The sequence below is a fragment of the Chanodichthys erythropterus genome, chromosome 6 (genome assembly GCF_024489055.1).
Source record: "Chanodichthys erythropterus isolate Z2021 chromosome 6, ASM2448905v1, whole genome shotgun sequence".
NCBI lineage: Eukaryota > Metazoa > Chordata > Actinopteri > Cypriniformes > Xenocyprididae > Chanodichthys > Chanodichthys erythropterus.
The window spans coordinates 13,492,630-13,509,652 of record NC_090226.1 but is presented as its reverse complement, the minus strand read 5'-3'; the positions used below and the strand labels follow the sequence as shown (position 1 = coordinate 13,509,652).

At 37.6% G+C, this 17,023-nt stretch overlaps 1 pseudogene; it reads left to right on the top strand.

The window, feature by feature from the left end:
- Positions 1-5,773: 5,773 nt before the first annotated feature.
- On the top strand, positions 5,774-6,511 carry LOC137021865 (uncharacterized; annotated as a pseudogene).
- Positions 6,512-17,023: the final 10,512 nt, after the last annotated feature.

Genomic DNA, 17,023 nt, shown 5'->3' with positions numbered 1-17,023 from the left:
TATCCTCCAAAAACAAAGCGCCAGATAAGTCACTGTAAGTTTGATATTACTTACTGACATCTATATTTGTACTTTATTATGTATAGCGTATAATGATGGTTCCCTATAGTACACTGCAAAGCTATTACGTTTCTTAAAAATATCTTATCTGTATGCTTGAGTGACGTCCAAAGCTCTTCACCTTCCGTGTGCTGCAGAAACACAAAAGGACCTGTTGACTGTGCCGTTGACGCACAAAGTTTTTGTCTCCTTTCTTGCCTCAAGGTTTACTGAAACTTATTGAATTGCGTTGTAAGAACATGGCATATCCACTTTCAAAGTCAACATTACATCTTTATAGCACGCACAGCTTTGTGTCATGTTAAAAAAAAGCAGACATGTGATTTTACAAAAACACACTGTTGTCTCCAACGTTTCCTATATTGTTACTACCTCCAACTTCATTGTGTCTCACCTACTTTAAACACGCAGGCGTTTCACCAACCTCCCTCCCTTCCCCATCTTCACTCATCATGTGATCATTTTATAGATTTATTTTTAACAATACATTTTGTTTTAATTCACTTTTATTTTGATTAAATGTATGAATTAAACCACTCTTAAACACACTTTATCACTAGGAAAAAAGTGAAATAACCTGTTTAACATTTATGCTCTTTGTTCACATCATAATTAGCTGTTAAATATGTTTTCAATTCTCATCATCAATCAATCATATACTGCCATTTATTCCAAAAGTGACTCAGGTGAGGTAAAGTCACCATAAAATGGATGTTGTGATATTAATTTCTTCCCTTGTGACATATCTCTTATGAGCTTCTCGAGCAAGAAATAAATAGGGCGTCCTTACACCAGTAAACACGGCATAAGAGAAGAGAATTTGCTGCAAGGGGAAGTTATTTTGATTAAAGGTGCCCTAGAATTAAAAATTGAATTTATCTAGGCATAGTTGAATAACAAGAGTTCAGTACATGGAAATGACATACAGTGAGTCTCAAACTCCATTGTTTCCTCCAGGGGCGATTCTAGGGTCAGAGCTTTAGGGGTGCTGAGCACCCAATGAGCCCCACTGCCACCACCCACCCTCTTTTCACACAAAAACCAAAAATATGTCTATTGAAAAATAACTATCATTTTAACATTGATTCAACTAACTCCAAAATCCAGATTTTTTTCTTTTCTTTTTTTTTAGCCTAGTTATTAATTGAATAACGAGACACAAATTCAATCGTGTTTGGTCCCATTTATTTTGGATCACAGTGCATACACACAAACGTTTATTCCAAAAGTGCGCACATTTGTAGAAATGCACGTTTACCTCAGATTTCATTAGATAGAATAAGCCGATGAATAATTACCGAGGTCAGAAAAAGTAGTATGGTAGGGGGGTTCGGGGGCATGCTCCCCCGAGAAAATTTAGATTTCCCTGGTGTACATATGTGCATTTTAAGACGTTTTAAGGCCAACAAATTGGATAACAATAGCTTTAAAACCATGTCAACAAATACATGCATGCCTGCACAGTTTTGAGGCAGCTTTAATCTCATGATTGGTAATTTCATGACTTAACTTACAACAGAACAACGACGGTCATTGCTCGCAGTTTCTTTTGTGCTTTATTTAAGCTGTAATAAAGTAATTGTGCAGCGCGCGCCGGCGCATTTGCGCAGCAATTCTTGAGTGCGCGCCACGAGCACAGTATAACGGCTGATTGTTTGACGTTTTACCGACATAGTCTGACAACATCTCATCTAACCGCAGTTCACTGTTGTTCAACTGAAGCTCCCTCGTCGTCACCTGCACCTTTTCTGCTCGTTTGACGCGCCTGGCGCTGAGGCAAAGTCGGAACGCGCGTCTGAAAAGTGTCCCGTTTGTTGTAGTCGTAAAGAGACAGTTCTATATAAACTCAGCGTTTTACTTTATGTTTAAAAAAAGATTTATATTTTTGGTATTTTATATGCTCTGTTGGTGGTTTGAGGAGTAGCATCACCCAGGGGGGATATTTTTTTTTGTGCTTCAGCACCCCTAAAAAGAGGCTTGCCTCGCCCATGGTTTCCTCCTTCTTGTATAAATCTCATTTGTTTAAAAGACCTCCTACGAACAGGTGAATCAACATAACACCGACTGTTATGTAACATTAATATGTACGCCCCCAATATTTGCATATGCCAGCCCATGATCAATGCATTAGATAAGGGCAGAACGTCTGGATGTGCACAGCTGAATCATCAGACTAGGTAAGCAAGCAAGGATAATAGCGAAAAATGGCAGATGGAGCAATAATAACTGACATGATCCATGATGTCATGATATTTTTAGTGATATTTGTAAATTGTCTTTCTAAATGTTTCGTTAGCATGTTGCTAATGTACTGTTAAATGTGGTTAAAGTTACCATCGTTTCTTACTGTATTCATGGAGACAAAAGCCATCGCTATTTTTATTTTTGAAAACTTGCAGTCTGTATAATTCATAAACACAACTTCATTCTTTATAAATCTCTCCAACAGTGTGTAATGTTAGCTTTAGCCACGGAGCACTATCAAACTCATTCAGAACCAAATGTAAACATCCAAATAAATACAATACTCACATTATCCGATCTATGCATGCAGCATGCATGATGAACATCTTGTAAAGATCCATTTTGAGGGTTATATTAACTGTTTATGCTGTTCAATGCAAGCGCGAGCTCCGGGGGCAGGGGAGCATGAGAATTAAAGTGGCTGCAGCCTAAATAGGCAGTTAAAAAAATGAATTTAAAAAAATCTATGGGGTATTTTGAGCTGAAACTTCACAGACAGATTCAGGGGACACCTTAGACTTATATTACATCTTTTAAAAAGAAGTTCTAGGGCACCTTTAAAGTTTATGAGAGCACATGTATTTAAAAAATGTGCATGGATAAATCATTTATTATAACTGCAAATACTGCAATATTCAATTTAAAAAACAAAACAAGAATTGTCAATTTTGATTTCATGGTGACTTTAAAATAATGGAAGCATTCTCTTCAAAGCCTACCCCCATCTCTTTTCATCTCTTTTAAGTACAAGCTAACCTGTTCCTGGCTTGCCAAGCTGGCCATATGTGGAGTATTAATCCTCTGCAGCTCTCTTGCCCTCCACCTACCCTACATTATACCTTGTGCATAAACCACACTTACTCAGACAGCCTGCAAAACAGACAATACTGCCTTAATCTTCTGAGCTAATACTATCACCACTATTTATGTTCTTTATAGATGTTTCTGACACAGCACGTCTAGAGAAAATATATTTTTCTGTCACTTTTGTGAAAAATACTCATTGTGCTATCCATCACAATTGAGGCTTATTGGTCCCTGATATAGACAGTGAATCATGTGTATGGAATGTGGACATGTTGAAGGTGTCTGAACCTTTGAGCTGGACATGTTTCTGATGATGCTCATGATGACTGGTGAGTTGTCAGGATTGGTTCCCTGAGCTGGTGAGCTGAACGGCAAAACTGGATGATCTATATCTGGGTTGTTTTGGATCAGATCCCATCAACGTGTAGAAGATCGCTCTTATCAGGTGTGACAAATCCCTAATCCATTCGGGTTGACAACAACTATGCTTTTATAAACCGGGTCTGTCAGACATTTTAGAGAAGGGTAAATCTGTTGTTTAAGTAGTCTAAATTCTTATCCCACACCTGACCATGGTCTATAATCTAAAACAGATTAAAACAGATTACCTCATCTTTGATTTAAAAAAAAAATGCAGAAAAATATACACCAGCTGTCCTTTCTGCCTAAGTAAACATGCTTCTATGGTCTCACTACCCTCATTCAGAGTAATAAATTAATACATTCATGATGGTCTTGATGATTTACTCATCATTATCATCCTCACATATGCTGTCTATTGAAAATTATCACCGGCTTGGCTTTTGTGAGCGGAGCATGTGTGTCTGCTCACACTCATGGCTGTCTCTACAAGCTCTGCTTAAGCTGATTAGCAGCTCTGCAGATTAATTCATTAGTTTGGAAATACATTTATCAGTGGACAGAGGCCAAATGTAGTTTTTTCAGAACAACAAATCTCTCTGCCATCTTTGGGTATAACAAACATACATATGTTCCAAAAGTAATAGTAAATATTTACATTGAGAACGACTTACAATGAAATTATAAGAAAGAATGATAAGTGAATTGAATATTGATAATAGATCGGTTCATGTGCAACACCGGCTAGTTAGCCGAAGTGAAATCTCTGCATATTGTCACATTGAACATTGGTACACTAACGCAATGTTAACATTACATGATGTTTTCTTAACAAAGTTCGGGAGGAGCATGTTCAGATAATTAACCTAATTAATACGAGTGGAGAGCATTCAGTTAATCAACTTAATTAACGACAAGCAATCTTGCTTATCTCTGTTCGTTTGACAGTTTATCAGCATCCCTCCACCACCCATCTCCTCACTTCTATTTCTAACTATTCTTACCACATCAGGGGAGTACTCTGGGTTCGTGCCAAAATTCAGAGCTCAGAGCCCTCACCCTGGACAGCTCGCAAATAAGCTTAACCTTTACTCTACTTAATTATATCTAAGTGTGAACTTGTGAAATGCATACATGCAATGTCAAGGGACAAAAATCACAGGACATTGGCAATGGCTATAAGCTCATCTACCATAGTATGACCAACAGCAGAGGTGTACCCATTATTGTTAATGCCGACTTGCATAGCCAAGTGACAGAAGTCCATCGCTATTCAGACCGGCCCACCGGTTACACCTTTCCTTGGCCTATGCAAACTGGAAGAAGAGGAGAAAGACCTATTCTGGATGGAATTACAAGATCACGTATCCATGTGCCCACAAATAGATTATTTTGTTATCGGCTGTGATTTAAACGGCCATGTCGGATGTATGCAGGATGGTTAGTTGCCATAGAGGTAATGGGTATGGTACACGAAATGTTGATAGACATAAAATCTTGGACTTTGCTGAGGCGAATAACTTCATCATTATCAATACGATCATTAAGAAACACACCAGCCATCTAATTACCTACGCCAGTGGTGACCATACCAGCCAGGTCGATTTCATTCTGGTGTGAAGGTCATTGCCTCTTAATGTCTTGCCCTACAAAATAAGATGCTCATTGCTGACATGAAGATTAGCAAAAGCAATGGTACCATGCATGGACCCAGCGAAAATCAAGTGATGGAAATTGAGTGACCACAAGGCGGACTTTGTTAGTCGCATTGTGTTCCCTCCAGTCACCACAGATGGCACCTGGAATACCTTATGTGACTCTACCACCATGGCTGCAAAGACAACCCTAGGAACCATCAAGCCAGGCCGCTGTCGCATCAACAAACAGGCGTGGCTCTTGACAGATGTTGTTGAACAGAAAGTCTGGAAGAAGAAAGCTGCGTACAAGAACTATTTTGTGCAAAAGACCAATGATAATAGGAAGAAGTATGCTACTGCAAAAAGAGAGGCAAAGAAGGCTGTTGCTGAGGCCAAAGCCAAACACGACCAAGACCTGAATGAGCAAGTGGACACAAAAAGAAGGTGGGAAGATCAAAGGGGCATAAGATATTGAACGCTATATGTACATGAAAGAAAAGGATGGTCGTTGACTACAGGACAGGAGTGAGATCTTAAAATGCTGGCAACACTATTTCAAGGAGATTCAACATCAGATTCCCACATTGCCGATTCCTGAAGGCATCCCAAATGCCGGCCCAGTACCTCAATTTACAACTAAAGAAATTGCTGAAGCTATTGATAGCATGATCTGCCAGCAGATTTTGAGCCAGCGGAAGTTGAAGGAGCTGCGTGTCAACTCACCACCTACTAATGTGGTTTCATCAAGGGCTGCAGCACCAGTGATGCAATATTTGCAGTGCGAATGTTAATAAAAAACCACTGGGAGAAAAAGAAGCTGCTGCATATAGCTTTTCTTGATCTTGAAAAGGCTTTCGACCAGGTGCCGCATCAGCTGATCTGGTATGCACTATGGGACCATGAAGTGCCTGAAAAACTCATCAAATGGGTTCTAATGCTCTATGAGAACACTAGTAGTTATGTAAGATGCACGGCTGGCATTCCTGATAGCTTTCTTGTGAGGGTTGGTGTACACCAAGGCTCAGCATTGTCGCCATCACTCGAGACCTGCAACAGGGTGTCCCATGGGCCCTGGACAGCATTATGCTGGCCAGGTATGGAATGACCACCTCAGCCAATATGGCCTCTGCCTCAACATCAAGAAAACTGAATATTTGGAAACCAATCCTTCTGATGGCAACATGCTGCTAAGTGGCAAAGCCCTGAATAAGACATACAGCTTTAAGTACCTAGGATTGTGCCTGCAAAGAGACGGTGGTATCAATAACTAAGTACATGGGCGGGTGAATGCAGCCTGGATGCACTGGAAAGAAATCACTGGAGTTCTTGGTGATAAACACATACCAGTCCGTCTCGTGGCAAAGATATATCGAATGGTAGCACGTTCAGTTGTGCTGTATTGAGCCGAATGCTGACCAATTAAGGAGAAAATGCGGCAAAGGCATCTTCGGTGGTATGGGCACATCATAAGAGCAGGACCTGTCGCTGACACCGCCTACCACTTCATGGTGGATGGCCAATGGCCACATGGATGAACAATTTAAAGATGGCAGGATACAATCAACGTAGATAAGAGGATCGCCAAATTACACCAGAACAGGATACTCGACCATGCAAAATGCCATGCCAAGATCCGAAAAGTGGACTCCACACTTGTGGAAAACACACTAGGACGAAGAAGAAGATTTGCTTAAATTTTGCTTATTTCCTGACCAATAATTTGTGGTTAAGACAATTAAAAGATTAGTGTTTTGCCATTTTGCTCAGGAGTGTGTGTATATATGTATATGTGATTTTTTTTTTTAAAGCTAATGATGTGCACATATAAATCATTTATAATAAATACTGCAGTATTCCATAAAATTATAGTTTCATGGTGATTTCATGGTGACTTTAAAAAACATAATACTAGACATTCAAAAATAATTTTCAGACATTTAGTGTGTTATAATTCGCCCCTATCACAATTGCTCCCGGTCTCCCCTACTTTTCATCTCGACTGTTCATTTTTCTTCAAGGTTAAATTTAGATGCTTGAAATTGGAACTGTCGGCAGCATACAGCCAAAATCTGCAGTCAGAGAGGGTGAAGAGAAAAAGAGAAAGACTGCCTGAGGTCTTGATCAGATGGTTTTTAATCAGTTCCTTTCCTCCTCTCCCCTGACTTGCCCTTTCCTTCAGTTTATTTCTTTATTTTCCCATGCCTCATGTCTACAGTGAGTTTTATCCTTTCCCTACTCTGTTTCCTCCATATCCACCTCTGACACCCCTGACATTCAAGATATGAGTCATATGACTATGCAAGATGTTGACATTATTGCATAGTTATTGTGGAATCTATTCAGCAAAATGCACTTAAATGGTAAAGCAAGTTAAAGCAAACTAACAGTACTAGTACAAGCTTGGGCTAAAAACGACTTTTTAAAACTACTCAAAATATTTAATAAAGAGATACAAATAGCAGAGCTTATTGAATGATTCTGTGGAGTTCTGTGTATACAGATTCCGCTATGACTGAAGCAAAAACTTGTTTTGGTTTACCCCCTTCTTTTATCGCTTCCTCTGATTTTGGTTCTCGTGCATCTACTTCCCTCTGGTGGTAAAACCTAGTAAATACCGGACAGACTGTAAGTGATTCTGTTATCACATGAAATCAACTGACTGAAATTCTGAGTCACCTGGGCCTTTTCGCTTTGTCTCTGCTGCTTTTCCTGGTGACAGAAGCTGTTAACACTTGCGTGTGAGAGTGAGTTTGCTGCTAGATATTCCTCTGGGGTCGGGCTGTCAGATTTCATTCCCTCAGGCACAAATATACTGAATTCAGTGTATCCAGCCTGCAGGCTATCATCAACAGAGAAAGCACAGAGGGTTTGAAGTTAGCCAGTTGCAGCTGCATTGCAGGTTCGTGTTTATATGGGAGGGGGTTGGTTTACACCAAGGACCATAAAAACCTGAAATCACCTGCATTTGGGGTACCAGCCAATAGTTCTCTCAAGAAACATAGCTTTATGAACATAGTAAATAATGTTTTAGTGACAATCTACAGTCTCTTTTGCTCACAAGACTGCAGTTTGATGGTTGGGCATCTCTGATGATTTTCAAAGGCATTTAATTTCTATAAAATTATCATCAGTGGTGGATATATATCAATCAGTATTGGATATTGAATTGTGCATGCTCATTTACAATGGTTACTGAACTAAAAGTATTGTTTATCTGTAATTAAACTATATACAGTAGCTACCTACAATTGTTGCTGTGACAATCAGCTTAATGTTGAAGCAAAAAGATCTCAGATCACTTAGCGACTAAAAATAGCTTCCCACTTATTTGAAATTGTTATGTGTGAATTCTATGTGCCATATTCTAGTTAATAGAGCACATGTAAAGCATATGTGTGCCACCCATCCACCCACACTCACATAAACACTTGCTGTACACACAGTTGCTCCTTGCTTTAAGGTTTAAAAAGCTGCTGTAGCCCCTGTTAATTTTAGCATAACTCTCTGTCCACTCTCCATATGTTATATCACTTCACAGCAATAAACCTTATCTTGATCATTTCTCGAGCCATTATAAACTTTTTTTAAGCTTTATCCTCTTTCTACCTACCACCCATTCTAATTAACATTTAAAATAACCTCTACATTTTTCAACTGCTTCCTGATCAGGTTCGACTTTGTAAAGCCTAGACAGAGCGCACCACAGACACAAATCGATTTTCAATCCTCCCATGTGGAAAACACTTTATAGATTACCCCACAGGCAGAGGTCTTTCTTAGGCTGACCCTCGCTCATTACAAAGCTAACTATTGGATTTTGCCTCATTAAGACAGGGCCACATGCCAGAATGCCCCCACCTGAGGTCAGCAGCTTCTTATCTCTCCTTAGACAGTTAGAGGAAGCAAAGATAACAATGGTGAAGTCGCTCACAGTTACAGTAGCCCTGCTGAAACCTCCCACATTGAAACTCTGTGTATTTTTAGTCATACTGTAGCATATGCTGCTGAGAAGCTAAATGACCCTTCTGGAATGATCTAAAATCAAGCATTCCACTCACGTCCTAACGCAGAAGTCTCAAAGTGAATAAATGGATGATGGTCTCAAGATCTTCTAAGGTGCCTACAGGAGGTCCATCGCTCACAGTTCTCATTTCGGTTCCCCCTCCAGACTGATTGCATTACAGCAGAGCTCTCATCCATCGCAATAAGAGGGAATAATGAATGCCGGATTCCATAGCGCGGGTTTTATGACATGTCCGTGAGGGCTATTTTTTTTTCAGGGTTTAGTTCATGTTGTTAAAGAAAGTAAACATAAAAAAGAGGCATTGATCTAGATTTTCTGTCTGATACAAGGGTCTCAAATGGTCTGGTTTTTGTCTGTGACTAACTAGTTTTAGTAATCTGTCTTAAGTACACTAACTTTTTGGAAACAAGCTCCAAATAAATTGATATATATATATATATTATGACCACTGACAGGTGAAGTGAATAACACTTATCATCTCTTCATCATGGCAGCTGTTAGTGGGTGGGATATATTAGGTAGCAAGTGAACATATTGTCCTCAAAGTTTATGTGGAAAAATGGGAAACCATAAGGATTTGAGTGAGTTTGACAAGGGACAATTTGTGATGGCTAGACAACTGGGTCAGAGCATCTCCAAAACTGCAGCTCTTGTGGGGTGGTCCGGTCTGCAGTGTTCAGTATCTATCAAAAGTGGTCCAAGGAAGGAACAAGGTAGTGAACCGGTGACAGGGCGCTGTGTTCGTTCTGTAAGTTGAATAAGGAAGGTGTAGGACATACAGCGTAAGCTTTTTAAAGAATACGGAAAGTGTTTATAATGCATATACAGTTGTATTTTTTTTCGAAAATGACTGATCGTTTTGATAGATAAAACCCTTATTCCTCGTCTGGTATCGTTTAAAGTTCTTTGAAGCTGCACTGAAACTGTAATTTTGACCTTCAACCGTCTGGAGGCCACTGAAGTCCATTATAAGGAGAATAATCCTGGAATGTTTTCATCAAAAAGCTTAATTTCTTTTCAACTGAAGAAAGAAAGACATGAACATCTTGGATGACATGGGGTGAGTGAATTATCAGGAAAATTTTATTTAAAAGTGGACTAATCCTTTAATGAAGTCTTTTTTCCAAACGCACATATGAAATTACATCCAACAACATTAGCATTCATTCACCTCAAAGCTGGCCAGTACTTCAACAGGATGAAAAAAAAAAAGTTTGCTTTCAGTAAAACAATCCATGCAGAATATCTAAAGAGCTTGTGTCCAAAACAAAAATTGACAACTATGAAGTGGGCTTGTCTTATACAGGTGCTGGTCATATAATTAGAATATCATCAAAAAGTTGATTTATTTCACTAATTCCATTCAAAAAGCGAAACGACTCCATGCCACTGCCGCATTGCTGCAGTAATTCAGGTGAAAGGGGCCCCGACTAAGTATTGAGTGCTGTACATGCTCATACTTTTCATGTTCATACTTTTCAGTAGGCCAAGATTTCTAAAAATCCTTTCTTTGTATTGGTCTTAAGTAATATTCTAATTTTCTGAGATACTGAATTTGGTATTTTCCTTAGTTGTCAGTTATAATCATCAAAATTAAAAGAAATAAACATTTGAAATATATCAGTCTGTGTGTAATGAATGAATATAATATACAAGTTTCACTTTTTGAATGGAATTAGTGAAATAAATCAACTTTTTGATGATACATATGACCAGCACCTGTAGGTCATTACATTTGTTCAGTTAAAATTGTGAATTTATATGGTAACTTATGGCTGATATAACATTTGAACGCAATTTTCAGGTCTTTGCATAATACAAAGCATTGTGAATTCTCCCAGAGTTTCATAAGAATGGGTTAGTAAATCTATCTAGATGATTGGCAGACTAATGGGAGTATAACTTCACTCACTGACTTTAACAAAGATTTAAGAGTGATGGTCTGGACAGATGAAACAGCCGCAAAATCCTCTATAGTCGAACTGATCCGCCTTGCCTCACCCTATCCTTTAATCTTTCTCTCTGTATCTCTGTTTGGTGTGTCACGGTTGTGCAGGTCAGGACATAGACTGATAGCTAATGAGACATTTTTGCATTAGTTGTTTTCTCATCTGGAAACAAGACACCAAGGGCTGTAGATCACAACTTAACTCTAGCATACACTGACATCCATCTTATACTACAGTCTTGGATGGCCTGAAGCCAATGGCCATTCATGGCACAACACCATAGCATTCATTCCTCTGCATCATTTTTCTTCATTGATAAGTTGCATTGCAGATGGCTGAGCATGAAAATGGGATTAGTTTGAATACACAATGAGATTCAGAAAATTCTTTATATTTGACAGTAAATAATTATGTAAATCTGCAGTTGATCATGTACATCGGAGTTATATAACCGCTGTATATGTGGAGTTATAATAACTGTATGTGCAAACATCCAAACACATGCAGAGACATATTTATCACCAGAATAATGGTGACACATTGACCTCTGGGAGACTAATGTGAAATAAACATTTCCATTATAGTTAGTCACTTATTTATATTGTTTAAGAGGGGGAAAAAAGTTCTCTTAAAGGGATAGTTCACCCAAAAATGAAAATTCTGTCATCATTTACTCACCCTCAAACCTGTATAAATTCTTTCTTCTGCTGAACACAAAAGAAGATATTTTGAAAATGAAGGTAACAAAACAGTTGATGGGCCCCACTGACCTTCATAGTATTGAAGAAAAAAATACTATGGAAGTCAATGAGGCCCATCAACTGTTGGTTACAAATATTCTTCAAAATATCTCCTTATGTGTTTAATAGAAGAAAGAACAATCTTGACAGAACCCAATCACTTTCATTGTATGGAAGAAAGGAGCTTAGACATTCTGATAAATGTCTGCTTTGGTGTTCCACAGAAGAATAACATCCTACACTTGTTTCAACACATGTTTGGGTCAAATACACTCTAAAAAATGCTGGGTTAAAAACAACCCAAGTTGGGTTGAAAATGGACAAACCCAGCAATTGGGTTGTTTTAACCCAGCGGTAGGGTTAAATGTTTGCCCAACCTGCTGGGTAGTTTTATTTAACTCAACTATTGTTTAAAAATTACTGTATTGCTTAATTAAAATTAACCCAAAGTATGTTGGAATGAACATTTATTAATGTTCAATGAATAATTATTAAACAATAAACATTTATTAAATTGCTTATTAACAAATTTATATGAATAAACTATTAAACTATTAAATTTATATTAATAAAATATTAAAGCTTATTAATAAGCATTCACCTTTTGTGAACCTATTATTGTTGCCTCTAATTGCATCTGGTTTTTAATTTCCCAACTATTTTGGGTTCATTTTAAGCTAGCCATATAGCAATTTTTAAACAATAGTTGGTTTAAATAAAACTACCCAGCAGGTTGGGCGAACATTGAACCCAACCGCTGGGTTAAAACAACCCAATCGCTGGGTTTGTCCATTTTCAACCCAACTTGGGTTGTTTTTAACCCAGCATTTTTTAGAGTGTATGGACAAACCCAAAGGCTCAGTTTAAAAATGTATTTAAAATTTAAAACCAACAGTTGGGTTTTGTCCATATTTCACCCAAAAGGTTGAAACAACCCAGCATTTTTTTAGAGTGTACAGCTTTCGAATTACACAATTGTGATTAAATGATGAGTGTTCATTTTTGGGTGAAATCCCTTTAACACGGGTGCTTAGTGGGTGCATTAGTTTCCTTGAACTGCGTCAATATAGCATCTTTCAATCTGGAGAAGGTGACACATGCACTGCCCTCCTTCAGAATTTGCACCTTATTAGCATCCCAACTGTTCAGCCACCCTAATGCGAGCAGAGAGATGAATTTAGTTTTGGAAGAGAAGATTAATAAAACCAAATTATAGTAAAATGAAGAGCAGAAATACTGTATGAACATGAACTATAATTCTACTTTCGTTTCTGATCAGCTACTGTACCTCAATTTCTTGAGTTAAGATAGGGTACATTATAGGATTGCAAAGTTTGCAGATTTTGCCAGCACAGTTATAGTACCATTAAAAAAAAGCTGTGAAATTATCTTTGGTAGGACAGCAGAAACCACTGAAAAATTAAAACACAGCCCACGTACTACATTACTGACCTAACCTGCTTTGTTCAGCTACTGTAAATCCCACAGGTGATTTCACAATCTGGATGTGCGTGGGAAAATACAGATTACTTCTTGTTTGAATGAAAACCCATGCATACTGATTTGGTGCCTCAGAATGGATGTTAATTGAGATGTCCCAGTCGTGCAAGCGTGGAGCAAATACAGTAAATCTAAGCCAGGGTCATATAGAGACCTTCAACATGCTTTAAAGTCAAACCTGTGGGATCAAGCAGTTTGATACTACAGGATTGCCTGGCAAGTCCACAATTTAAAATTGAACATTGGTCTGGGGAGTTTGCTATGTATTTCCTACTGCACAAGAGGCGTGATAGGCGAGTATTATTCACGCAATTGGATAGTCCTTCAACCAGTCAGATCAACGATCCGGACGACGTACTTTTGCAGAGCGACGCAAAAAAATCCAGGCAGGTTTAGTTTGTATTGGTTTGTAGCATTGATCAGCGGTTTGCAGAAGCAGCAATGGCATCGAGCGATTTTTGCAGGCTGTGCAAAAAAACATGAAAGTGAGTAGTATTTACACCCAGTCGAGCAATTTGTTTGCTAAACTAAAGAAGTCATTTAGCATCGTTGAGAGGTTAAAAGGAATTGGATTGACGGTCGTGTGAGAGACGTCATCGTGTTATACCCGCCCAGAGACATGATCTCTGTACCCGCCAATAGCGAGCAAGGTGGATAAGCCAGTCTGTGATTGGTTCCCGCAAAAGTGTAACAGATGCAGCAGAAATGAATGTACGGGTTTCCAGACTGAGTTGCCGGGTGAAATCAAATCGCTGGCAGATCAGGCTGGGTTTACCTAGTCTAGACTGATATATCTTCTACTAGATATATCAGTCTGGTCAGTCTGCACTACGTCGCGCCTCAAGTCAACTCCAAACTGTACCGTGCAATCAGATTCATTTATTTCAGTGATGCAAACAGCGTCACTCTAGTGCGGCTAAAATCCATTCAATATCAACAAAGATGGCGCACACAAGACCCGAGAGTTTGTTCTATTCAGACGTGAATTCAGTTTTAAATGACCAAAAACACATTAAGTCATTAAAACCCCAGCAGTTTATTTACTTTTCGCTGTTGACTCTCTTGTTGCTTTGCTAACGTCATATCCGCCCTTCTCTGATTGGTTTACTCCGCTTCCTGTTTGCTCGGATTTGCTCCGCCCTAGAAATCAAATTGATTCAATGGCGATTTTCCAGGCAAGCTACAGGATGCCTTCCATCAAGAATATTAGCAAGAATAAATGAATCCTGATTCTCAGTGCAGAATCATATCATTACATAGCCCAGTACATTAGAGAAATTATTATTAGAGTTTAATGAATTTATGTACATTATTTGAAGCAGAACATCAATTCATAGATTCAAAGAAGTATGTATAACCTTCTGTACTATTGTCAGATATATTCTTTAATAAGAGTTCTATTTAACATTTGAACTCTTTGTTGGTAGAATCTCTAAATACTTAAGATTTGATGGTTCAACTGAGAAAAAAAAAAAAGTGTCATATCTCCAGCTGTGCATTTCAGAGGTGATTTTCTGAGCATCTCATACAGGATGGGATAGCTGAAATGAGTTCTCTGGAGACCGGCTGTTTTTCTTCATGGTCTCTATGTGTCTCTAGATGCTCTTGGTAGAGACTCACAGGTTGCAGCTGAGGCCCCTCACTGTTTGCATATGAAATATTCATCTGTGTTCTAGGCCTCCACGGAAGGAGCCGATAAGCCTGTTCCAAGCAGATGCTCCCTATTAAAGAATATGAGCAGAACAAGCATTCTATTTTTTTTCCCCCTTAAAGTTTTCACACTCTGCCTGTGATTGTTTGACTGTGTTATTGCTTTTCCTCATTTCCGTGTTTGATTCAGTTAAGTTTGGAGGAGGAAATAGGCAAATGAGATAATTGTGGAGCCATGAATCACATCACACCCTCAAAAATAAAGGTTCTTAAATAGTTATTTTCAAATAACTCTCATCCTATCAAAAAATATTTTTGACTGCATGGAGACTAACAGCAACAGTAGCTGGTTTTCTAAGTAGAAAAACAAAAGTTGTCACCAAAAAAGACATTCGGTTTAACTAAAATTTCTGTTTTACCGAATGACACTTTTGGTTATACTGAAAGATATTTTCAAACAATGCTAACAGACTGATATCTAGCTAGCTAGCTAGCTAGCAAAAGGACAATGAAACATTTTATATTTAGCACAAGTTTTTAAAATATTACAATATTTTATAACGGTTGTACCAAATGACCTGTTTCAGGACATGGGTATGAGCAAGTGAAAACATGAATTTTTCAAATAGTTAAAAGAGAGTTAGTTACTTTGCTTCATGACCATGTGGTCCTTTGCAGGTGTCTGAATGATGTCACATCCTGTCACATGACTTGATCCAAAATGGTCCCTTTTATATTGGTTATATTGAAATGACATCAATGAAATTGATTATGTGTAGAAGTTGTTCTACACAACATTTTTCCAGATATTCTTTCTCAGAACAAAGCAACGACTTCTACACATAATTTTAATACCATTTTGCACTATGATGATATACAGTACAGTCCAAAAGTTTGGAACCACTAAGAGTTTTAATGCTTTTAAAAGAAGTTTCGTCTGCTCACCAAGGCTACATTTATTTAATTAAAAATACAGTAAAAAACAGTAATATTGTGAGATATTATTACAATTTAAAAATAAATGTGTACTATTTAAATATATTTGACAAAGTAATTTATTCCTGTGATGCAAAGCTGAATTTTTAGCATCGTTACTCCAGTCTTCAGTGTCACATGATCCTTCAGAAATCATTCTAATATGCTGATTTGCTGCTCAATAAACATTTATGATTATTTTCAATGTTGAAAACAGTTGTGTACTTTTTTTTCAGGATTCCTTGATGAATAGAAAGTTCAAAAGAACAGCATTTATCTGAAATACAAAGCTTCTGTAGCATTATACACTACCGTTCAAAAGTTTGGGGTCAGTAAGAATTTTTATTTTTATTTTTTTGAAAAGAAATTAAAGAAGTTAACACTTTTATTCAGCAAGGATGCATTAAGTCAATCAAAAGTGGCAGTAAAGACATTAATAATGTTACAAAAGATTAGATTTCAGATAAACACTGTTCTTTTGAACTTTCTATTCATCAAATAATCCTGAAAAAAAAATATTGTACACAAAGCAGCAGATCAGCATATTAGAATGATTTCTGAAGGATCATGTGACACTGAAGACTGGAGTAATGATGCTGAAAATTCAGCTTTGCCATCACAGGAATAAACTACTTTGTGAAATATATTCAAATAGAAAACAGTTATTTTAAATTGTAATAATATTTCACAATATTACTGTTTTTTACTGTATTTTTAATTAAATAAATGTAGCCTTGGTGAGCAGACGAAACTTCTTTTAAAAACATTAAAAATTTTAGTGGTTCCAAACTTTTGGACTGTACTGTATGATGTTATAAAATCATGCCAGAATAAAGAATATATACATTTATTACATTTTAAGATATTTTAATTACAAACGAAATGGCTGCCTTTGGACGGTTAAACTGAATGACCTTTTGACACTTCAATATCTTTAAAATACCTTTATATATAGGAAAATATAATTAAAACCTTTTGGATTCAATAAAAGAGATCTAGTTGTACTACCTTACATTGGATGTCATATCTTTGTTTATTATTATTATTATTAAGGCCTTTGGACAAAAAATGACCCAT